This window comes from Parasteatoda tepidariorum, chromosome 7 (genome assembly GCF_982258835.1).
Source record: "Parasteatoda tepidariorum strain Cologne lab strain chromosome 7, Ptep-v5.0, whole genome shotgun sequence".
Lineage (NCBI taxonomy): Eukaryota > Metazoa > Arthropoda > Arachnida > Araneae > Theridiidae > Parasteatoda > Parasteatoda tepidariorum.
Window position 1 is genome coordinate 11884085 of NC_141761.1, and position 27006 is coordinate 11911090.

Consider the following 27006-nt stretch of genomic DNA (forward strand, 5'->3'; position numbering starts at 1 on the left):
TCAAATATATAAAATTAAGAAGAGTTTTTAAGCAGCAATAAAAAAAATGCATTAACAAAAAAATAATTGTGAAAATTTGCCTCTGAAATAAATGGAAAAATATGCACTAAGCGTTTACTTGTGTGATTATTTAACAAATGCAGTTTTCTTGTAATTGAATGAGACATCTTTCTTATCCTACCAAACACCACATTCAATTCAATTAACCAATTTTAGGCCAAACATAGAAATGTTATAAAATGTAGTATTATATTCTCATTGAAATATGCTTACATTACATTCATTAAGACACAAAAAAAAATTCGTGTATAAATTTTTTTTATTTTATTCAAGAAATAAAATGAGGGGGCAATATTTACCAAATGAATGAACAAACCATTTAGTTGAATGCTTGTTTTTTTATGATTCTTTTTTAATTTTATTTACTGACTTGCAACTTCAATCCTTCATTAAAACATAATGATAAATTTCAAAAGGAATAATATACATTTTCAAAAAATTTCATTCGTCAATAAGAGTTTTAAGATTTAAAAAGTTTTAAGTTTTAAGTTATTTCTCAACAGAAAGTATTTACTCCAATTGAATTACTGTTAATTTTAGGAAGTCTTAATAATCCTTGACAATAGCAGAAAAATAAAATTAGTGAAAAATATACGTCACACTATTAATAAAAAATATTTATTGAAATGGTGCGTTTGCGCAACTTTGGGAGAAAATGGGTTAAAATCAATTTAATCTAAATGTAGACCACACGAAATTTAAAACAAAAGTAAAAACAAAATCAAGACGATTAAAAGTGCTAAAAAAATAGAAAAGCGAATTAAGACAAATGAGAAGGATTGCGCTAGACTTATGAATGAACTGGTCCTTAGAACTTTTTATCCAAAAATAGGTACCTATCAAAAATATTAAATATCTATTCTAAGATATACCCAAAAAGTAAATATTTAATGATAAAAATAAAAAATACCATTGTTTTTGAATCAGTAATAATTTCATAAAATATTAAAACCAAAATATCCCAATTAGCTGTCATTTCAATCAAGGGATTCATATTAATCCGATTCATATTAATCAAGGGATTCATTTTGATCAGATTCATATTAATCAGTGGGATTCAATATGAAACAAAACTTGAACATGTGAAGCTTTGTGTGAAAAATATTTCAAATCGCTTTAAAAGTTCAAGCTATAATGAAATACGCAAAAAGTAAAATTAATATTAAGGGGTCCATATTCAAAACCACTCTCCTGTTCTAACCACTAAAACCTTATTTCTCAGATTGCGGCTACCTCCTATTCGAATCCGCCAAGAAAATGATATGTTTATTCAGAGAAAGAGTACGCTTTTGTGACTGAATTCGTAACTTAAAATATCGTTTGCACAAATTAATAAACACATATGATATAACCCCTTCGAACCATTCAGATTGAGCCCTAGAACGTGAAGATCTAATAGTTAGATCAAAAATTATTTAAGGTAATCCATTAATATATATATATATATATATATATATATATATATATATATATATATATACAGGGTGGTCCCGAATTCATGGTACAAACTTTGATGGTAGGTACAGGACATTGTAACAATGATTTATTGTATAGGAATGTATAGTCGCAAGTGACGCGGTGAGGCGTAAACAGGGGAAATAAAAGGAAAGAGAAATGGAGTGATCGGTTGGTATCATTGCTGGTAGAGGGCAGTAGTGTGCAGTTTGGTGCTCGATGGATTGGGCGTGGTGGAACAATCCCTTGGCCACCCCGATCTCCCGATTTTTCGAGCCTCGATTACTTTTTATGGGGACATCTAAAGCATCTTGTTTTTGAGACTCCAGTTGACTCAGATGAGGATCTCGTCGCTCGCATATCTGTAGCTGCTGCAGGTGTGCGTGAAATACCATGCATCTTTGAACGTGTACGCCAATGGCTCCACCGACGCTGTCAAGCATGTATCGCTTCTGGTGGACGCAATTTTGAACACTTACTGTAAACATGACACTTGTCAACAACGCTTTCAATAAAATCGTTGTTTTTCCTTTCGGCCGTTATTTCTTCTGTATACGCCTCACCGCGTCGCTTGCGACTATACATTCCTATACAATAAATCATTGTTACAATGTCCTGTACTTACCATTAAAGTTTGTACCATGAATTCGGGACCACCCTGTATATATATATATATATATATATATATATTAATGGATTACCATAAATTCATGTTTATACAAGATTCATATTCATATTTAAGTTTTCCATTTGTGTTGCATTTTTGAAAGAAAGAAAAATCCAGCAAATGAAACAGGTAGCAACAGGTATTAAAAAATTACAATTTTTGGACAAAACACGTGAAGATTTCAAAATTGAAAAGACAAGAGAATTATAATGTTACCTGTATTTTGTTGTACTAGCTCAATTGACATTATAACTCTTTCCTATAAGAAAAACATTTGCTTTAGCAAAACCATAGTTCAAAAAAAAAAAAAGAAACAAACAAACAAACAGCAGTATAAATAGTACAATCAAAAATGCAGGACATGTAATGACTCCCTCCAGGGTTGAGAAAAATTTAGACCAGACGTAACCCCCTATGTGTTTTTCAAATTCCGATTCTTTGATTAAGACATTATATAAGACTAGGAGGCTTCGCCCCCTGCTCGCTAGCGCTCACCAACCCCCGGAACTGCTTTCACAGTTCATTTCGGATTGCTTCGCAATCCAATGCTCGCTTTGCTCGCTCATTGGATACGTTCTTAACGTCTAGTTTTTGTATACTTTTTTGAATACTGAAGTTCCGAAAACTTTTCACTGTAGAAAATTCTAAACCTGTACATTTCAATATTAATTTGAAATTGCAAACAGTTCACATATTTTTCTTAATCACACTATTCTAAATTTCAGTTGTTGAGAAAAGTAACTGTTGTAAGTTTTGTTTTAAAGTCTTTCCCACCAGAGGGCTAAAGCCATGTGTTGTAAAACAATATGAAATAGTAGTCTGCCACTGAACGCCAGATGTAAAGCATCGGCTTTGATGAAGATAATTTTGTATTTTTAATTCTCTGAAGGGCGCCACCTTAATAATATGGAATTTGTAAAATAAATGTATATATTTTTGATTGTTGATGAAGCCTATCATTTTGTGTTTTCATCAGTGTTCAGAAGCAGAACAACTATAAGTTTTTTTATTTTATCACAAAAAAATAAAATGTATAAAAAACAAAGAAAAGAGTAAGAAAATGAGTATAGTCATAGAAAAAGTTAAAATTATTATATAGTATTTGTCAGTCAAAATAAAACTTTTTGCTTAAGTCATTGCTAACAATTCAAATTTCTCCGAGGCAATTCTAAAGTATAAATTAAGGTAGTATTGTTAAGTTGAAACACAATATTTTTAGTTTTGATGTCAACAATACAATTCAATTTTTCACAAAAACAATTGTTTCCATTGTTAAGTTCAATGTCAACAATTCAAATTTTTCTGAGGCAACTCTTAACCTCTAAAAATTATTTTTTTTTATGTACACATTTCTAAATGTCAGTATTCAACCACAAAACAACTTTAAGTCCTCAAATTTAGCATGAAGTTGTAAAATGTAATGAAAGAGGGTCATAGCAATAATGAAAGTAGAAGTAAAGTTAGTACTGTAAAATTAAAACAATATTTTTAATCAATGAGCCAAGTTCTTCAGGAAGCAGTTGTAGAAGTTGGTTGTTTATTTAAAACTTTTTATAGAATTTCTTTAAGAACATGTTAATTTGGACATTTGGCGATACAACACTTTTAGAATTGAAGGATTTGTTACGTCAAGCGCTCAGGTATCATAATTTTGATCTAGTTGCGCTTCTGTGTCATTTTGATTTATGTTGCTAAGTTAACTTTCAAAAAATTCTATGGCTATTATATTTTTTAAGTTGTTTATTTCTATTTCTTTTAGAATTCGTTATTTTTTTAGCGAAATGTTTTTTAACCTAACAGAATTCTTTGCCGACTGTTTTCTCAATGAATGACGAAAATAAAGTAATTATTTAACTGCTGTGAAAAGAATCTTATTTAGTTGTACAAAGTACTTCGGCCAAAATTTGGGAGCCACGTAAGAGAATTATATATATTCGATCAGAAACACATCATTAAAAGGCAGAATGCTTTGGTGTTTTCAAAACAAAGCAAACGTTGCCACCGGCGGAAAAGAAATACAGCCAAAATTTGGGAGCCACGTAAGAGAATTATATATAATAGATATTATAAAACACATACTCTATCAAATTACACTCTCACTGCGTGAAATTTTAATCGAAAAACCATATCGTTTTTATTTTACTTTTACAACCCTTTTATTGAAAAATTTTTTCTTTCGGTCTTTCATACTCAAAATACCGCATTTAAGTAATCGCTTTTTTTTTCATTGCACCAACTTCATCGTAGAATTCATTACAATTTCAAATTTACTCTAGCAACTAATTTTTTTTTTCAGAAATGGGTAAGTTTATTTAATTCAGAAATTTCGATGTGATGCTATGATGTGACGCTTCGAAATTGAGTGCTGATCATATTCAGACGTGCTAAAAACACGAAAGGAATCTAAGAAAGAATCTTTTGATCATTTTCACATGGTAATAAAAACTTAAATATTTTAAACATATTACGACACTTAAGGTCGTAAGCGACTCCGGGCGAAACATTGAAGCATTTTATCATGGTTAATAAATATCAGATTTTGTTTAACAAGGTATAAATTAAACGTAAGAATTTTTTTATTCCAATTATTATTTTTTACCTTTTAAAACTGTTTTCGTATTTAACAATCAAAAATCTGACAAAATGCATAAATAATTTTTAATATTATTTAACTAAAATTCTTAATAGTACTAATAATTAAAAAAGTTTATTATTTATTCATTCCAAACTAATTACTGAATAAATTAGCTTACTTAGCCAGTTATTTTTTTCTCAAAACATTAAACTGCGTGCTTAGCCAGATTTTCCACCAAAAAACAAGCACCTTTTAAGCACACGAAAAATATTTTTAATCACTTTCCAAAAAAAAAAAAAAAAATCATAGTTAGGATCTGTGCAGGAATAAAAATTACTCTTTTTTTATCGTATTAAGTTCTTCTTAATTTATAAACATAAAATCAATAAAATTTAGAAACATTTTCAAAGACTTCACAGAATCATAATAAAATACCTAGTTTCTGATAAATATTGCAGAGAAAATTGTGAATATCATGCATTTTTTTAAAATTTAGAACGACAATCGAGAAAAAAAAATATTTTTAAAAGATAGAAAATTAAGCACCTTTTTACAAACCAAGAATAAAAAAGCACATTTAAGGCCACATTTTTAAGAAACCCAAATTTAAAATAAGCCCCTTTAAGCACTTTTTACAAAAGCTGCGCACCTGCTAAAGAATGACAAAGAACCAGCTTGTCGAATGAAAAGTAAATTAACTTAGTTGTGAAAACATTCTTAAATATAAATTATTCTAGGTAGAAAAAGTCTTTATTTATACAAGGAGTTACACTCTAACTACGCATTTAATAAATTTCAAAATAAATTCATTATCTATACATAATAATAAACGCGGCTGTGTGTGTGTCTGTAATCACAATATATCGCCCCAGAAGCCTCGCCCAGGCACGAAACTCGGCTCATAATTGTGTTTTGACATAATGAAGAAGTATTTTTTTTCTTTTTCAAAAATTTGTATTAGTTTTTTAGTTATCAGTCATTTTGTAAGAAAATCTATGCTTTTTCGTCTTCAAAGATCCATATTCAAAAAACTATTAAAAAATGCATATACTTTTCTCCACTCTTATAAATGTATGCTAATGCGAACCTTACAATTGAAATATTAATTTTCGACAACTTAAATCAATAACATACGAAGGAATTAATAATTTAATTGTAAGGTTCGCATTAGTTTACATTTATCAAAGTGGAGAAAAGTTTAACTTTTGTATTAAAAATGTGGCAACATATTCGACACGTAAATAGAACGCTTCGCTTTGATATATTTGTTGCTGAAATAAATTTTGTCATTGTCACTCGATTACAAAAGTAAATTTAAACCAAAACTTGTTGGCATTTGAAGAAGAGCCTCAGAGCTCAAATAAATCTTGATAGGCAAAATTAAGCCTTACCTATTGAAACGCAGTGCTATAAGCGAAAGCAGAGAGCACGCCGCACTTTACTATACTCAATACTAAATATTTGTTGCTGTTCATAATTGTTATAATAAGTTTTTCTTCTTCTTTCTACACTCTATTTTTTTTTCTTAAGCGAAGACGATAATTTTTGTAGCGATATAGAAATAGAAATTGATACCATAAAAAATTATATAGAAATAGAAATTGATACCATAAAAAATTATATAGAAATAGAAATTGATACCATAAAAAATTCATTCGTTTTCGTGTTCTTTTCATGTATTTAGTATTTTAGTTTTTTTTCTTAAGCGTTGTAGCTATATAATATATAAAAGAGGAATTTAATTGCTTTTGAAGGAACGATCACACTTACCTTGGATCTCTTTGGTTTTTCTATTCTTTATTTTAACAGTTTTTATTAAATGTAATTAGTTATTTTAGAAAGTTTCAGTTTGCAGGTAAGCACTTAGATTTATATATTGAAGTTTTATGATTTGCTTTCGTAGTAATTGTTGTTCTAAAGTATTCGTTGACTTCTTAAAAACCCGATTACTGACATGGTAAAACAGCCTTCCAAAAAACTTTGTATTTTGTCAAAGAAAAAGATATTAAGAGATTCTCAAAGAAGAAGAAGGGCCCAAGAAACGTCTGTGGAACGTCAAAGAAGGATGGAACATGACCGAATTTCGACAAGCAATTCTAGAGCCCAAGAAGTATCAGAGAAACGTCAAAGAAGATTAGAAGAGGATCGTGTCTCAACTAGCAGTGCTAGGGCCCGAGAAACACCTGAGGAAGGTCAAAGAAGATTGGAAGAGGATCGTGTCTCTATTAGCAGTGCTAGGGCCCAAGAAACATAGCGTGGCGGACTGCTGGCCGCCATAACCGGCTAGTTTTAAATAAATGTATATGAAAGGAAATTGTCATAAATGAAATATATTGATTGCTAATAAAACAGCAAATTAGTTTTCACACTGAAATGAGAGCTCTAAAATATGAAATGAATAATGAAAATTTATAATTTACAAGTTACATTCTTATCTACTTTTAAGCTTTTAAACAAAACAAAAAAAAATTTTTTTTAATTAACTTATTCCTTTGCGGTGCTCGGTACTCTCTCCAGTTTAAGCCTGTAATAATGCTAATAATGCTTGTTAATAATGTTAATTCCTTTCTTAAAGTTACAGTCCCTGACCAAATTATTAGAAGCACTGCAGTGTTTTAATAGTGACATGTTTTGCACCAGTTTGTATGCAATAATTATATATTTAAATTTACATCTGATGAGATTTTATTCAGGAAATCTTTATATACTTCCTATTTATATTTATTTTCAATTTATTGCATTACAATGTTAACCGATTGAAACACGACCGTAAACAAGTGCAAACCGGTTTCAGTCGCGTTGTCGCGTGCGTCAGTTGCGGACGTGTTTCTGTGACTTTATGTGCTGCACTTATATGTTTTACAGTTTTGTAATACGCAGTTATTTGCTTATTTTGTGTGCAGTGTTTAAATAATCAATCGAAAAACTTCAATCACGTGTAAAGAGGTCCGGGATAGCCCGGTCAGTAGGGCACTGAGCCCACGTACAAGAGTTCGTGGGTTCGATCCCTGCTGGCCGAAGACACTCCCTGTGTAGTAAATAATGACTGATGCACTTTAAATCTGTCGAGTCGCAAAGTCCTCCATGTTCCCTTAACAAATCAATACCTCTGGGGGTTCTGATCCAGGAGTTTCCCTGTCTTCTGGGTTGGCTGTTCAACGACGGATATAAAATAAAATCACATATAAAGAAAAAAAAAGGTCGAGATAGCCTGTTGGTAGGGCACTGGGCCCACGTCCAAGAGTTTGTGGGTACGATCCCCGCAGGCCGAAGATTCCTCGTGCTGTAAATGGTGACTGATGCACGTTATCTCTGTGGAGTCGCAAAGTCCTCCATGTTCCCATAACAAATCAATACCTCTGGGGTTCTGATTCAGGAGTTTCCTTGTCTTCTGGATTGGGTTCAAAATTACAAGGTTACGGAGTTAAACGTTAGTAGTGGTAAACCCAAAATTAGGTCGGCTATTCAACGACAGATATAAAATAAAATAAAGTCACTCTTGAAAAAAAAGGCGATCTTTCACCATGTAAAAAAGTTAAAGTAAAGGCCCTTGTGAATGCTAAAATATTTTCAAACCACGAAATATCACGAAGATTGAAGGTTTCTGAAGTTAGCGAACGACGCATAAAAAAGAAAATTGAGTCAGGGGACGAATTGAGGCCGAAAAGAAAGAAAAGATGCGGCAAAATCTTATAGTGTGTCGAATAATTTAGTCAAAGAAATAAACAAATTCTCAAACTTCTTTCTGCATTATAATTATAGGACGAAAAACAGTCACAAACGCAAACGCTGAAAGTACAATGCGAAACAAAAGGACCATCCTGAATAATATTTCATGTAATAATCGATTTTCACGATTGTGATTTGTGATTCTTTTTGTGATTGCGACATTATCTTCCTCGCGCTGTTGCTACCCAGTCTCGATCACACACAACGTGTCGCTGCACACACTGGTATAAGCAACCGAGGAGCGATCAAGCACACTACCATGATGTTAAAACATCTCTCATAAGCGGCGCTCAAAATATGGTTATCTTAATACAGCGCTCCCGGACTCTCATAAAAGCAGCAATGAATCATTCAGCGATATCCATTGATAGAATTCGATCCAAAATAACATTCTGGTGTAAGAGTAATGTAGCACTACGATTATTCAATACCAATTTACTAGTATGTAACAGTGTTCATCAACCTTCTTCGGTCCGGTCTAAGTTTGAAAATCTTACCAGGGCCCACTAAAAGAGGGAGCAGTTATAGTTCGTTCACCAGTAGATGGCATTTGGCCCCACCTCCTTTGACGAAGAGTTCATTTTGGTGCGGGAGTAAGATAAGAAAAGTCTCCGCGCTTGGAATTGAGACAAACTTTAATGCACGCTAAACGTAAACAGTGAATTCTTTTTCTGTCACTTACTTCGCTTCATCATCTGCAATTCTACCGTGCGATCATTCACCGCCATGCGGAGCAGGTGTCGATCATCGCGCTCTGACGTCACCTTCTGTCGTCCAGTGCCTGTTTTTCGAGTTGTTCGGTGCTCGTCGGTCCACTGCTTCCAAACTCGCATCACTGTGGAACTGTTCCGCTGCATACGAGCTGCTATTGCGCGATAGGAAAATCCTCCTTCTCGAAGGCCGATTATCCTCCCTCGTTCAAACTCCGTAAGTTGCTTGAATTTCTTATTCTTCCGTCGTGGAGGCATACTCAGGTCTCACTAAACGTTTGCCACTAGCAAATAATCATAGACTATTTTCAACGTCCCGCTACAGCACTTTATTTATACGCTTTCAGCATCAATTCAGAGGGCGCTGCGCGCGCCACGCACGCGCGATGGCTCTGAAACTTTATTAATTTGCATAATATCCTATAATTGACATTTGCTGCGAATTTCATTTGATTCTGATGATTCCTTCATGGTGTTGCATTTTCTACAAACAGCAGTTTATTATCCAGATATAATATCTAATTAGAAAGTTTAATAAGTTTTAGTTCATAAAACAGTTAGCTCCTAGCATTACAATCTTATGAAACTTTCTTCCCCCCCCCCCCGAAAAGATAAATTATAAAAACACAATTGTTTCATAATCAGCATTCATATAAAATAAATGAAACAGTCTTGCTCTAGCGCCTTCTTAAAAGATTGCAAAAATTTTCATTATTCGTAGTTATTTAGCGTAAACAAACCAGTTCTATCAATTAAAATATATTAATAATATGAATATTAAATACATAATATAATAAAAAATTTTTAATCATGCGTTTTAATATTTACTTGCAATAGTTTTTATTCGCATTTTACATTGATTAATTTATCTTTTTTTAAAAATAAATTGTGACATCTTGTTCGATACTAAACATTTAAAATGAATTGATTCATTTGGTGGTCAGCAAATATTTGTATCAATTCAATATTTATATTTATACTTTGCATGTAATTTTTGCATTGGGCAACAAATTGATTGATTTAATAAATTAGAGTTGAATTATACACGCATGGTTTTATTTTTAGTCCCAGAATTTTGTACTTATTTTTCATTTTAAAAATTAAACGTAAATTTTTATCATTGCCTATTGAAAATATAAACATTTTTGTTACATTAAATAAATAATCTCAGGAAACTAAAGCGGCAAAATATAACCTGATTCAAAAAATATTCAAACAAGAAATAACAGTATACATGTTTCAAACGCTCAAAAACAGGCGCCCATTTTCAAAACTTGCCAGATGTGAATCGGAGGAAACGAAAGGGATTTGAATTATAAAACGAAGAGCTGCTTATGAAAAATGGAATGAATAACAGGAAGATACATAAGTAAAAAAAACCACAGAAGCCAAAAGAGAAGAAAAGAAAAAGACACCCTGACCATTTTTCCACCCCTGTTTATCATAAGCGTATAGCCGTCTTTTTACCACCTCATATTAATTTTATTCACCCTAATTGTCATAACATTTCTGCATTCCATACTTCCGTTTCGCACACACTTAACATTTACATCCTTCTAAATTTACTCCGAACTTACCATCTTCCGCTCGTTTGATGTTGACAGTGTATTTAATCGCTTCTATAGTTGATTCATCTTGACTAAACTAACTAGACTCAAACGTCCCTCTTCCTCAAATCCTTACGCGTGGATCATTTCTTATTCTCCCGCTCGTTATAAAATTGCTAATATACTCTTCTGTTTTGGTTTTAAAGTCCTTTTTAGGCCTTTTAACAAAACCAAATTTAGGTCTCTTAATGAGCCTATTAGCTTTAATGATCGTTGTGGCATTTACTACATTCATTGTCAGTGAGACATTGGCTATATCGGATAAACTAGACGCGCTTTAAAATGTAGACTTAAAGAAACATGATTGTCTGCTATCAAAACATCATTCATTGCTGCAAACTGTTGGAATTATGGGCGTAAATTCAATTTTTAACAATGTCGAAATTATTTCCAACACTGCCACATAAGCTCATCTTGATGCCTTGGAATCTTATTTTATTCAAATAAATGCTTATTCCCCTCTCAACGATATTAGATCCTCACCAATTCTCCATAACGAGTGGAAATGCATTTTAGCTTGATTTGTCTGTCACTGTGGATTTTCTTGTTCTGTGGATCTTTTATCTCTTTCGGGTATTGTGGTTTTTTTCTAGTTTTGCTTCTCACCTTTATTTTTTCCCTTTTTCGTGAACAACTTTTTGTTTTATTTTAAACTTATGTTTCTTTTCATTCACGTTTGGCTTGTCTTGAATACGGGCACCTGTTTTGAGCACTTGAAACATGTCAACTGTTATTTCCTATTAATATGTCTTCTGAAGCGAGCGAAATTTTTAATCTTGAAAATCTTTGTTATAATTCAAAGATGGAACGTTTAGATTACTTTAAACTAAATAATAATGCATGAAAAAAGCTTGATAAATAATTAGCCGAAATACATCCTCACTCAATTTATTTTATAACAAATGAGCATCTTCAAATTATATTAGTAGGGGTGCACAACCTTTTTGAGTGAAGGGTCGCAAGCCAAAGTACTTAGATAAACATGTTTAGTAATTGTAAGTAGTGATTACTATATAAACATTGTTCAAGGCACTAAATTAATCTTATCAGTTAACCTTGTAATACGTTGGCATAAAATTAAATATTTTTAAACGTTTAAAATAAAAAACTTCAAAACTGATAACTTAGAAAATAAAATACAATCAGAATCAATTTATCAGGAAAAAAATTCAGATTAATTAAAATAATTAAAAACAATGGGAAAATTCATCTTTGTTTTAATCACATTATATAATACTAAAGTCCATTTAATCATAAATTTTAACATAAAAAATTTGTTCAGTGAATTGAATTAAAGAAAATAAATATTCCAGTTATTAACATTAATGAAAATTAAATACTTTGATTTAAAGAAAGTTCATAGGGTTAAAAATGATTAAAATTAAAACCCTTGCAGCTTAAATAAGATTCAACATTTATTAAGGAATATACTTAAATTTGAAAGATTTATTTTTGGCTGAGAAAGGGGCAAAGGGCTGAGAAAGGAAAAGAAAGAAAACATTAATTTTGAAGGAACTATTTCCTTAATAAATAAAAAAAATTATAAGATACTTACAATACTTTATGACCCATACTTTTTAAACATAACACTATTAACAATTAATCCACATGTATTAGCAATAAATTAAAATTTACATTACTTTATGATACTTAAATTGATTACATTTTTTTACAGTTAAAATTTAATGATATACAAATAATTTCTCAGCATATAATTATAAATGATGTAAAATGGTTAAAAAATTTTCTTATTGGCATATTCCACAATTTGCAAAATTTTAAAATATAGTGATGGTTTGATCTACTTGATCATGAGATAGCTTTTTCGGGTTATTAAATGAAAATTTAATGATTTTGTTTAAAGACTGCTCCTTAACCTTGAACATGCTAAATTCATTTATACAGAAGCTGTTGTGGTTTAGTATTAAATTTAGGGCACATAACTTAATTAGTTTGGGAATTGTCCCATATGGGGCTCTTCCTTTCCAGATTTTCAAATTGCGAGAATACGAATCGAGATATGTGATTTTGAAATTGCAAGAATACGAATCGAGATATGTGATTTTGAAATTGCGAGAAAACTCACAATGTATAATTTTTAAACGTGTGAATATGAATAGCGATATGTGGTTTTTAAATCACGTGAATATGAATCGCGGTGTATGATTTTTAAATTGCGCGAAGAGTAATAACGTATGATTTTTTAAACGCCAAAATATGAATCACGATTTGCGATTTTAAATCTCATGAATACGAATCGCGATAGATGATTTTTAAATCTCGTTAATGTTAATACGCAATGCGATTTTTAGATTGTGTGAACACGAATTACGATGTGTGACTTTTAAATTGTGACTGCCAAAAAATAAACGCTCAAAAAATACTTATATTTGCGTTGAGATCGACACTGAACACGTGATTAATTTAATGCGCGAATCAAAACTCGCATGCCGTGAAAATATAGTAATAAAGATATTAGGACGTTTTGAACCGTGGGGAAAAACGCAGGGTCCCATCGTAAATATAAAGGGATTTTAATAGCTACAACTACCGAAAAAACTATTAAAATCTATTTATATTTACGATGAAATCGGTATAACTAGCGTCAAAAAGTAATGTATTTAAATACGCGGTATTCGCATAAAAAATATTAGAACTTTCGAAACCTTGTTGAAATGTGTCGCAGTTATAATTGCCGAAATAACGATTCATAAATTATTTGATTTGCGATAAAATCGTCACAAATAAATCACTTCAAAAAATGGTTAGCTCAATGAGCGAATCATTACTCGCAATTCATAATAATGTTCTAAACATATCGCGATTTTAAAAACCACGATGAAATGCGTAGTATTAACTGCCGAAAAAATGATCAAATGTCATTTAGATTTACGATGAAGTTTGCGCAAATAAAGCGTCTCATAACTTTCAAGACGTTAGAACAGTGATTCTCAACCTTTTTTTTGTGGCGGCACACTTTTAACGATTTCAAAATTTGACGGCACAAAATGAAAAAAATTACTTGTTTTTGCTAATTATTCATTGCTAGCTTATTTTTTTTTGTTAGTTATCCTTTGTTAATTTGTTTTTATAATTATTTATTGCATAGCTTACTTTAATGATTATCTTTTATTTCCGTTTGAAAGTTAATATTTAGCTTGCGCTCCTTTGTTAATTAATAATTTTAATAGTCATTAAATTTCCTACCTATAATTTCAACATTTCTTTAAAATTGTCACTTCCTTTTTATTCTAAATTATTTTGAGATTGTCTGAGACAAGACAATCACCGGCAAAGAGATGTTCACGCGGTTAAAGCGTGGAAAAATTATTTAAAAAAAGGTATATATATATATATATATATATATATATATATATATATATATATATATATACGTATCATTTCCATTATTTGGCGGCACACAAAAGTGCCGCGGCACAGTGGTTGAGAATCACTGCGTTAGAACATACTCGTATTTCGATTTCCTGAAAAAAAAAATTGCGATTTCAGAAACTACGTGAAAATGGGTAGCAATAATTATCTAAAAGTCATTTCGACGAAATCACCACTCACGAAGGGCGTCAATAATAATGTCGAATTAAAATGTTGGGATTTACAAAACTATGCGTAAATCCGTAGCATTAACCATTGAGAAACTACATTGGTTGAGGTTTTGTACATTAAAAACTTGATTGCGCAATTTTATTTTATTTTTAATCCGTCGTAGAACATCCGACCCAGTTTTTGGGGTTTACGACTACTAATCTTCAACTCCATAGCCTCGTAATTTCGAACCAATCCAGAAGACAAGGAAACTCCTGGATCAATACCCCCAGAGGTATGATTTGTTAAGGGAACATGAAGCATTTTGTGATTCGACAGATTTAACGTGCATCAATAACCATTTACTACACGGTCTTCGGCCGGCTGGGATCGAACCCAAGAACTCTTTGACATGGGCCCAGTGCCCTACCAACCAGGCTATCCCAGCCTGAATGCGCAATTTAAAATTTCCGAACTTTTTTTTTATTTATTTTTTAAAATTGCTATTTTTTAAAATCATGTTTAGGTTGCTGCCACAGGCTATATCTACGACTGTACAGGTCGTATGTTGTGCCCCTCTACTTAAAACAATTAAAAATAAATTTCTTTAAATGGTTTGGACAGACATTTGCTCAAGATATCCTTCAATGATGTTTATTTTTAAAAATCAAGTGCCATTGCCTGGCATACATTGGCCCGGTATACCATTACAATGTGTGTAAAGTAACTACATAACCCCGTTTGGGCAATACTTTCAAATTAAAAAAAACTGAAATATTTATAATTTCAACGTTCAGTAAATAATATAAATTTACGAAGAGTTTTTAAGCAGCAATAAAAAAATACATTGCCAAAAAAGAATTATGTTTCCCCAATTGTGACAATTTGTTTTTTAAATAAATGGAAAAGTATGCATTAGGAGTTTACTTGTGTGATTATTTAACAAATGAAGATTTCTTGTAATTGAATGAGACATTTCTTCTTATCCTACCACAAACACCACATTCAATTCTCCTATTTTAGGCCGGGCATAGAAATTCTATAAAATGTGGTGTTATTTTCATTGAACTATGCTTACATTACATTCATTAAGACACAAAAAAAATTTCATGCATGAAATGGTTTTTTATTTTTTTTTATGGGCACCATTCACCAAATCAATGAACAAACCATTTAGCTGAATGCTTGTTTTTTATGAATTTTTTTGATTTTATTTACTGACTTGCAGCTTTAATCCATCATAAAAGCATAATGGAATAATTAAACATTTTCAAATGGAATAATTATATCTCAAAAGGAATAATTATAAATTTCATTTGTCATTCAACGTTTTAAGTTAAACGAAAACTTCAATAGCATAAAAAATTTTCTCAGCAGAAAGTGCTTACTCCAATTGAATTACTGTTAATTTTTGGGTGGCTTAAGAACCCTTAGCAATTGCAGAAAAATATAATTAGTGAAAAAAATACGTCACAATGTTAATAAAAAAATATTTATTGAAATGGTGCGTCTGCTCAACTTTGGCCGAAAATGGGTTAAAATAAAGTTAATCTGAAAGTAGACCACACGAAATTTTAGATAAGAGTAAAAACAAAATTAAAACGATTAAAAGTGATAAAAAAAATTGAAAAGCGAATTAAGGCAAATAAGAAGGACTGCGTTAGACTTTGGAATGAACTGGCTTTAGTACTTAAAACTTTTTTACCAATAAAATAGGTCCCTATCAAATATAATATTAAATTTCCACTTAAAGATATACACGAAAAATAAATGATTTATGATAAATATAAAAATACCGTTGTTTTTGAATCGGTAATAATTTCATAAGATATTGAAACTAAAATATCTAGATTTGTTGTAATATTAATGAAGGGATTCATATTAATCAAAGGATTCGTATTGATCGTGGGATATATATTAATCAGATTCATATTAATCAAAGGATTCATATAGATCAGATTCATATTAATGAAAGGTTTTTAATATGAATTAAAACCTTTTTCTTTAGTACTACAGAGGCGTTCATAATTCTGACTGGGTTATTTAAAATAACATCATTATCACAGGCACCTCTATACTGTGAGCAGTGCACAAAAAAATGAACTCCTTTAATAACTCTTGATTTAATGATCGGTTATTCGCCTTCAAAGATTCAATCTTAATAGTTCGAAAGCCTACCTTTAAATAAGCTGATTATATAGAGAACCCGATATTTTAAATTACAAAATCAGGTGCGAAAACGTATACTTTCATACCTAACGTAGTATTTTTAGGTAGAGCAGAGGTATTTTTTTAAACAAATTTGAATTTTTGACGTCCAAAATATGGTGTAGTCGTACTCTGCTCCTAATAATTTCGCGGGGGAGCGATCAAAATTTAAGACTCATAAATATAAATTCACTTCTTAGCATAACTCATTCAATCTCGAAAATATTTTAAACATATTGCACATAAATATAAAACTGCTTTATCCGAAAATAGATACACATAAAGAATAAATTTAATTATTTTTTATTACATTAATTAATAGCAGTTTAAAAATATTTGAAATGCAGGGGTATGCAAATTTTTACATATTTTAAAGTAAATTTGAAATGGTAAAATACAAAATTTAAATGCAATCGGTTGAGAAATTATCGCGAAATAAAATTCAACTAAACATTTTTAAAAATTGGATTTCTCAAAAGCTGTTTCGCGGATTTCACGATTTTTTTTCCATTTTAAATTACTTTAAAATAACATGATTTGTGCACTTCACAACTTAAAATTCAATTATTTTTAAATAAATTACTAATAAAAATAACTTATATGTATATATATATATATATATTCTTCGTTACTAGTAGACGTCCAATTAGACGTTAGCACTAGTCTTATTCAGTTAAAACAATTAAACAAATCAATTAAAACAAATGAAACAAAATTTTAAATCTAAATATAATATAAAAACACAACAATATGATTTTCAATACCTTAATTTTAAAAATCTTTTACAGTATGGTATATCCCAAAACCCCCACCCACATTTCCCTTCCTCGACTGAAGTTGTAATCGGTAAAAAACTAGGACCACTAATGGGAAAATAGTGAATTAAGTATCCTAAAGTAGAAACAAGCTCAGCTCGGGTTTCGCAAAATAGAAACGTTAATTTTTTTCCTGCCCGAAGCCTGGCATCACAAACTACGTGTAGTAATTGCTCGAATTGGATTCGGACAAGGGGTTAAGATAATTCAATTTTTGTCTGGGCAAATATGAATTCCAAAATACCTTTTAAAAGCGAAAGTAGAATAATTTATATCTTTCTTTTCAGCACTAGTTACTTTATATTTTAGTTAACTAATCACGTATGTTTTTTTGGGCGCTTTCTGAGTACAGCTTTATTTAAATAATGGACTTAAAAGTTCTAACACTGGATTAAATTAATCAAAACTCCGACACAAATCGGCTCAGATACGACCTATAATAGCGAAAAATATATGAATAAAGTGCTTTATTATTATTATTATTTTTTATAATTATTATACTTCCGATATTATTCTGTAATAAAAAGATACGAATTCCACTTTTGTAAGCATAAAAATTACTAAGTATTAAAATTTCATTTATTAAATCAGAATATATAAACTTTTTTTTCGTTAAATAAATTTACTTTTAAATAATTAGTGTAACAATGAATTAGTATAGTTATGTGGTGACTAGTGCACGCTAAATCTGTTGGGTGACAAAGTCCTTCGTGGTCCGATAACAAATTATGCCTCTGAGGTACTGGATTGGAGATTGATCGTTTTTTGGTTCAGGTCAAAATTACGAATGAATGATTGAATGGAAGGATGTATGAATGGGTTCGCTCTATAAGTGGGTGTGACGTGTGGGTGTGGCAGTTGTCGAATTCTTGGTAATAGATGACGAAACTGGAAAACAAGAACAATCACACCCCCAGTGCCTTAATGGCTACGACAATATCAAAAATAATAGTTATGTATAAAAACGAAATTGAAATGCCTGCTCTGTGATAAATAATCATAAATAATGGCTACATGATAAATAATACTATATGATAAATAATGGCTGCTATATGATTCTAATGCCACTTGCCAATACCAGCAAGCCTGCTTAGTGTCACTAAGCTAATGTATGGAAGAAGTGCTTCAGTGACGCCATCTCTGACCAAAAATGTGAATTCAATGACACACATGTCACAGCCTATTTACAGGGCGGACACATTCATAGATCCACTTATTCATTCACAGATCGTAATTTTAACCTGAACCCGAGAACAATCAATCTCTAATTCAATACCCCAGAGGTATGATTTATTTTGCGAACATAGAAGACTTTGTGACCCGACAGAACTAACGTGCACCACTCATCATTTACTTCGACCGGCGGTGATAGGACTCACGACCTCTTGGACATGGACCCAAAGCATTATTTACCAGGTTATCCAGGCCCTACTTAAAATTCTAAATCTTACATATTTCTATTTCCTATTAGGGACCAAACCTTTATGTGAAAAAAATTTCAAAAAAGTTCTTATAGATAGTATAGATGTTTCATATGTATAAACCAGTTTACAATGCAAAATGACATAAAATTGTAATTTTTGAATAAAATGTAATGAATGAATTGTAAGGTATACATTTTTAGCATCGTTATAAAAAATGCAATTTAAAATAGCGAAATACAAAATTTAAGGAAATCAGTCGAATCCTGAGAATTTTTTTAAAAATGCGTAAGTCGTATTGCTTGAAAAAGTCTTCTGTTTAAAAATTAAGGGAATCTGTCGAATGCTTACATTACATTTATTAGGATGTCTTAATTATATTTTATTTAAGAAATAAAATGGTGCGTATAGACACTATTCACCAAATCAATGAATAAACCATTTGCTAAACGCTTGTTTTCTTATGAAAATTGTTTTTTTTTTTTTTTATTCACTGACTTGCAACTTTAATCCATCATAATAATAAATCTAAAAAGTAATAATCAGACATTTTCAAAAAATTTCATTTGTCTATAACCATTTTATGTTTAAAAAAACTTTAATAGTATAAAAATTTCCCAACAGAAAGTGTTCACTCCAATTGAATTACAATTAATTTTTGGGGTTCTTAAGAATCCTTGATAGTAGCAAAAAAATAAAATTAGTGAAAAATATACGTCATAGTGATATTAAAAAATATTTATTGCATATTGCACATTTTTGCACATAAATATAAAACTCATTTATCCGAAAATAATTACATGTAAAGAATAATTTTAATTATTTTTTATTATATTGTTTAATAGCAGTTTAAAAATGTTTTAATTACAGGGTATACTGATTTATACATAATTTTGAAGTATTTAATTTTAAATGGTTAAATACAAAATTTTAAAAATTTCAACGAAGCATTTTTAAAGATTGGATTTTGCAGAAACTATTCGACCGATTTTATTCCATTTTTTTTCATTTGAAATTACTTTAAAATAATGTAAATTTGTAAAATGATTTGTATACTTTAAAACTCAAAATTTATTAATTATTTTAAAATAAATTAATAAGAAAAATAACTTACGTATATATATATATTTATAAAAGCGTAAAATAGATTTCTCTTATTAATTTTTAAGACGGAGTCACACAAAGAGACATAAGTATTTAAGAATCCAATTAAAATATTATTTTCTGAAGTTATTAGGTAATATTCTTTTAGAAATTAAGAAAACTCCCGAAATTCCTCATAGTCTAAATGTTTTTGAACAAATCATTATTTCTAAATTTTCCTGCTTGAATGAATTTTGATTAAATTTCAGAATCCCTAGTTAAATAGTGGGAGCAATACAAAACACATTTTTTTTTTATATATAAATACATGGCTTTTTTATTACTAGATAAATCTGAGCCAAATCACACTATTCCTACTATGGTAAACCATTAATGTAAAATGCAGAAACATCCAAAGTAAGCTATTACATCCCCGAAATTTCCCTTAATCTAAACATTTTGGAACAAAACAAGAGTTTTAAAAGTGAAAGTAGAAAAAATTTTGTCTTTCTTTTTCAGCGCTAGTCAATTTATTTTTTAGTTAACTAATCATTTATCATTTCTTGGGCGCTTTCTGAGAAATCTCCATCTAAATAAAGTTTTTTAAACTTCTAACACTGCATTAAATTAATCAAAATTGTGTAAGAAATCAGCTCAGATGTGACTCATAATAACGTTAAAAATATGAACAAAGTGGTTTATTATTATAATTTTTTTATAATCATAATACTTCCGATATTATTCTAAAAAAAAAGATTCTACTTTTTCTATGCATAAACATTACTAAGTATTAAAAAATTTATTTATTAATTTAGAATATATATTCAATTTTTTTTTATTTTTAATTGATTAGTATAACAACGAATTTGTATAGTTATGTGATGACCAGTGCACGTTAAATATGTCGTATCACAAAGTCCTTCCAGTTCCTTTAACAAATTATGCCTCTAGGGTACTGGATTAGATATTGATCGTTCTATGGTTCAGGTCAAAATTTCTGTATGTGGATGAATGAATGAATGGATGAATGCATGAATAGGTCCGCTCTATAAACGGGTGTGGCAGAAGTCGAATTCGTGGCCACAGATGATGAAACTGGAAAACAAGAACAGTCGCTCTCCCACTGCCTTAATGGCTACGACAACAACAATATAGTTACGCAAAGTCCTCCACGAATTCAAATTTCTCCCAATACTCGATCCAGGAGTTCCCTTGTCTTCTGGATTGGGTTCAAAATTACAAGGCTATGGAGTTGAACATTACTAGTCGGAAACCCATAAAATTGGGTCTGCTGTTCAACGACGGTTATAAATTAAAATAAAATATAGTTATGTAGGAACGAAATGAAATTGAAATCGCTGCTATATGGTAAATATATTTCTATTTATGAGTTCAAGAGGGTTTCCTTTTTCTCCATGAGGGTTTTCTTTTGAAGTTAGTTTATTTTTAGTCTTAGTGTCACGTGAATTTAATTCAAAGTTGATTTTTAAATTCCATTAAATTAGCATTGTTTTAGAAGTTTTAGATTAACTGCTATAATATATTCCGTTAAATATTTCCATTAGTAATTAGAATTATCATTCAATAATTAAGTCTAAAACTAAGATTCCGTTATTCCTTATTAAATTGCCAATATCAATTAATTTAATGTCAGACATACGCGTGTTAGAATCGATTTAAGCTTAATGCTGCTTAAATACAAAATTGGTTTCTTTTAATGTAAAAAACTGTGAATATTAAATGCTGCAGGGGATAGGTGGTTCAGGAGATAGAGCGTTAACCCTCAAATGAAGTGGCTGGTTGAATTCCGCACCCGGCTTGCACCGACAGCAGTGCTGACGTAAAAATATCCTTAGTGGTAGACGGATAATGGGTTCAAGGGATCTTGAAGGGCTTCCGTGGTTTTCTGCTCCATGTAACGCAAATGCGGGTTAGTTTCATCAAGAGGTCTTCCACGAAGGCAAATTTCTCCCAATACTAGATCAAGGAGTTCCCTTGTCTTCTGGATTGGGTTCAATATTACAAGGCTACGGAGTTGAATATTAGTAGTCGCAAAACCAAAATTGGGACAACTTTACAATGACGGTTATAAAAATAAATTACTAATTTTGTAGAATATGTATAAAAAAATAACCATAAAGAAGTATTGCTTGTGGGTTTTTTGTAAAAGCATTTTTTAAAATTTGTATTAAATTATTTGTTTCGATACTTTTACTTCATTCAATTTATTTTGGTATTAAAGTAAATTGGTAAAACATTTTTGAAACGAGTGTGATATACTAATACCCAATTTTACGGTGGATTTCGAATATTGGTTGGTAAATGAAATATTTTCTATTAAAAGTCAATTCTTCTGTCAAATGTCAATTTATTTAAAGTTATTGGAATTGATTTACACTAAAGGTATAGTTGCTTAAATTCCATTTAAACAATATCAGTAACAATCATGTAAGCATAAAAAATTCTTCAACAGGAAAAAATCTTTACATAATTTTAGAAATTTTACAAAAGCAATTTCAATAATATATTCTTTGTGAATAATTTAGCAAATTTTAAAACAAAATTTGCAATTTTAACAATATTCAAATTTTAAAAAAGGAAAATTTAAAAATCATTCTTTATTTTAATTCCACAAGACGTAGTACTTTTTTTTACGTCGCACTTTAAATTCTTTAAACTATCTATGATATAAACACAGATAAAAAATTGCTATTGTATTTTTATATTTATTTAAAAAAAAAACTTTTATGCGAATTTTATTTTGCAAAATGCATTTTGCAAACATATTTTAGCTAATAATAGTAAAAAATTTAAAACTACAACATTCGTGTTTAGTTTATTGCCCTGAATAAACTCAATATTATACACAAGAAAATTTATATATGTATAAATGTATAGGTATTTATTTTTTGTAGTTTTTCAGGAAGAAGGGATCAAAAAAGAAGATAAGCAAAAATAAATAAAGTTTTAAGTATTATTTGCATCGCCAGTAAAAAAACATGAAATTCTGTTGTTGTTTCTAATGCTACTGGCTAATACCAACAGGCTTGCTTGGTGAAACTAAGCGAATTTTAGGCAGAGGTGTGTTTCTTGTGCTTCAGTGACGCCATTTATGGCCAAACATACAAATTCAATCACACACATACATCACACCCCAATTACAGAGTGGACGCATTTATTCATCCACAGGTCGTAATTTTGACCTGAACCAGAGAACGATCAATCTCCAATTCAGCATTTCCAGAGGTATGATTTGTTTTGGGAACATAGAAGACTTTGTGACCCGACAGATTTACCGTGCATTAGTCACCATTACTTCTGCTTGCGGTGCTCGAACTCACGACCACTTGAACACTTGCCCAACGTCCTAACAACCAGTCTATTCTGGCCCTACTTAAAATTCTAAATCTTAAATATTTCCATTTCCTACTTACCATTTAGGATCAAACTTTGACGTGAAAGAATTTCAAAAAAGTTCTTATGTATGTATACGTATTAACCAGTTTACTTATAGTATACCAGTTTATACTTTTTGAATAAAAAATATTAATTCTCAAACCAAATATTCTTCTGTGTTTGCAATATATCACAAATGTAACACAGTTTTGTCAAAAACAGGCATAGAATAAGACACCTCTGTAAACAGCATCACTTTACCGTAAGACAAGTTTCGGTTTGGCATAATCCGCTTACGAATTAAGTGGATTCTGACGGCCTAATCTTGCCTCTTTTTGAGTCACGTGAAGTTATTTTCGATTTAAGCTAATTTTAAGTTATGATTTTAATAAATCCTGATTAATTTTGAACATGATCAGTTGATTTTTGAAAGTTTTCAGTTATAGACTAGTTAAAATAATCAACATTACTCGATTACCCTACGTATGCAGGTTGCTCGTTCTCAATATTACCTCTTTGCGCATTCCACTATATCTCAAGAACTTCCAACGAAAATAAAAAAGATTCTGCACAAAATAATAAAATTTGTTTATCCATAGATAATTCAATGCAAAAATTTTTAATAATTATTTTATTTAAAAATGGTTGAAGAAATTTTGAATTGTAAGGTATGGAATTTTTGCATCATTTTAAATAATGCAATTTCAAATGGAGAAATTGAAAATGTGGGGAAATCGGTCGAATAGTTCCTAAGAAATTGAGTTTTAAAAAAGTCGTATTTTTAAAAATGCTTAAGTCGCACTGCTTGAAAAAAAAGTCTTATATTTAAAAATTGATTTCTCAGAAACTATTGGGTCGATTTCGCTCAAATTTTATATTTCACCATTTAAAATTGCATTATTTAAAATGAAGATAAAAATATTTGGTAAAAGTTTTATTTTGCTTGAAATTATTTCTGGATAAATCTCATGTGAAGCTTCCTGTAAAAATCTTCTAATTTGATAGATACGTTCAAGATACGATGAAATACGCAAAAAGTAAAATTAAGGGGGTCCAAATTCTGTCCAAACTACTGGAACCTTATTTCTCAGATTACGGCTCCCTCCAAAATTCATGTTTATAGTAGTTTTTCGTCCGTGTTGCAGTTTTGAAAAAGAAAAATTCAGCAAATGAAACAGCAACAAATATTAGAAAATTTAAATTTTTGGACAAAAGACGTAAAGATTTCAAAATTGATAAGACATGAGAATTATAATCTTACCTGTATTTTGTTGTACTACGTTATACAGGTCATTTAACATCATAGCTCTTTCCTATAAGAAAAATTGCTGCTTCATTAAAACCATAGTTAAAAAATAACAGCAGTCTAAAAAGTACAATTAAAAATTCAAGATATGCTACTACTCTCTATGGGGGTTGGAAAAAATTGGGTTCCGTCTGCAGACAAACTTCCTCATGTTTTTCAAATTCCAATACTTTGACCAAGATATTATAACGCGCATACTATGAATTTAATTTATAACTTTACAAGCTCAATGAATGACAATTTAATGGAAAAACCACATCGTTTTTCTGTTGCTTTTATAACCTTTTTATAGATAATATCCTTCCATCCGGGTTTTCACACTCAAAATATCATATTTAGGTAATCGCTTTTTTTTTATCAGTGTACCATGTACGTTTTTTATTATCAGTGTACGTGAAATCCATTACTGTTTGAAATTTATTTTGTCAGCTAGTTTTTTTCAGCCATGGTTAAGTTTTAATTCCGACATTTTGATGTCATGTTAGTACCAGTTGCCTCTTCTAACATCGCGTTACGTAAATCTATATCGTTTAAATAATTTTTAGACCATTTTACATGGTATTTAAAGCTCCAATATTTTCAACATATTACGACAATCAGGGACGTACTTAGGGTCTTAGCAGTCCAAAGCGAAACATTGAGGCATTTCAGCATGGCATAGGACTTATTTTTATTCCAATTATAATTTTTCATTTTTTAAAATTGTTAGATCACGCACACAGGTCTGACTAAATGTAAAAATAATTTTTAATATTATTTAGTACTGCAACTAAAATTCTTAATATTACTAATAATAAAAAAGTTTATTATTTATTCACTGCAAACTAATTATTGAATAAATAAGTGTAATCAGTTATTTTTTTAAAAATCAAACTCAAAGCAATAATGAATGGCAAAGACAGAGAATCAACTTGTCGAATGAAAAGTAAATTAATTTAGAAGAGAAAACATTTTTAAATACAAACTCTTCTTGGTAGAACAAGTCTTTATTCCTTATTTACAAGTGGATAACTACACATTTAATAAATTTTAAAATTACTTTTATTTAAATAAATGTAGATAAAATTAAATGCGCATAAAATAATGAAATACTAGGAGGCTTCGCCCCCTGCTCGCTCGCGCTCGCCAACCCCCGGAACTGCTTTCGCAGTTCATTTCGGATTGCTTCGCAATCCGATGCTCGCTTTGCTCGCGCACTGCATACGTTCTTAACGTCTAGCTTTAGTATACTATTTTGAACACTGAAGTTCCGAAAACTTTAACTGTAGAAAATTCTAAACCTGTGCATTTCAATATTAATTTGAAATTGCAAACAGTTCACATTTTTTTCTTAATCACACTATTCTAAATTTCAGTTGTTGAGAAAAGTAACTTTTGTAAGCTTTGTTTTAAAGAATTTCCCACCAGAGGGCTAAAACCATGTGTTGTAAAACAATATGAAATAGTACTGAACGCCGGATGTAAAGCATCGGCTTCGATGAAGATAATTCGGTGAGAATTCACCCGATTAGACATATGATATGCTCACTACGTGCTCTTGCGCGCCGAAGCCTATCAATTAAAACGTATTAGCGTTTTATATAGCATGAATTAGCCATATGATGCTCACTACGTGCTCTTGCGCGCCGAATCCAATCAATTAAAAATGAAAACTGTTGCCAGCGCGAGAAAAGAAATATCATCGGTTTTATTGATACATACGTACGTATTAGCGTTTTATATAATATAGATAGATATTTATTGCTGAAGAAATATATTTATTGCTGAAGAAATATATTTATTGCCGAAGAAATATATTTAGTGCTAATTAAACATCAAATTATTTTATACACTGCATTGAGTACTTTATGAAAATTACATATGATATGAATAATGAAAATTTATAATTTAAAAGTTACATTAGCTACTTTTAAGCTCAGAGGAGAATATTGTTTCTTAATTTATTTACATATTCCTTGGATGTACTCGCCACTCTCACCAGTTTTAACCAGTTTCTCACTAATATTTTTCACTCCCGCAAGCTTGGCGAGAAAAAGTTTTATTTTATTTTATAACCATCGTTGAACAACCGACCCAATTTTGGGTTTACGACTACTAATGTTCAACTCCGTAGCCCTGTAATTTCGAACCTAATCCAGAAGATAAGGGAGCTCGTGGAGAAATTTGTACTTTTCAACGGAACTAATCAACATTTACGTTACATGGAGAGGAAGACCACGTTCTACTGTTAGCCTGACGGCAAGGGGACTCTAACCCATGATCCATCCGCCCTGTGCAAGCCGGATACGGAATTCGTATTGCCCAGCCGTGACTTGGATTCGAACTCGGTTCACTTTAATGGAGTGCGAACGTTCTATCCCCAGAGCCATAGTGGCACATTAATAAAGATTTTGAAGAAAAGATAACCCTGTGATAAACATCCTCAGTCTAA

General features: G+C 30.6%; 1 long non-coding RNA gene across 2 annotated transcripts in view; it reads right to left on the reverse strand.

Annotated features, from left to right (window-relative positions):
* The window catches only part of LOC147806840 (uncharacterized), a 157596-nt gene that overhangs the window by 65111 nt on the left and 65479 nt on the right, over nucleotides 1-27006 (reverse strand). For both annotated transcript variants that reach the window (XR_015435295.1, XR_015435296.1), the window contains exons 8-9: nucleotides 24531-24582; nucleotides 2399-2441 (exon numbers count right to left, since the gene is read on the reverse strand). This is a non-coding gene — a long non-coding RNA (uncharacterized LOC147806840). The remainder of the gene's footprint in view (nucleotides 1-2398; nucleotides 2442-24530; nucleotides 24583-27006) is intronic.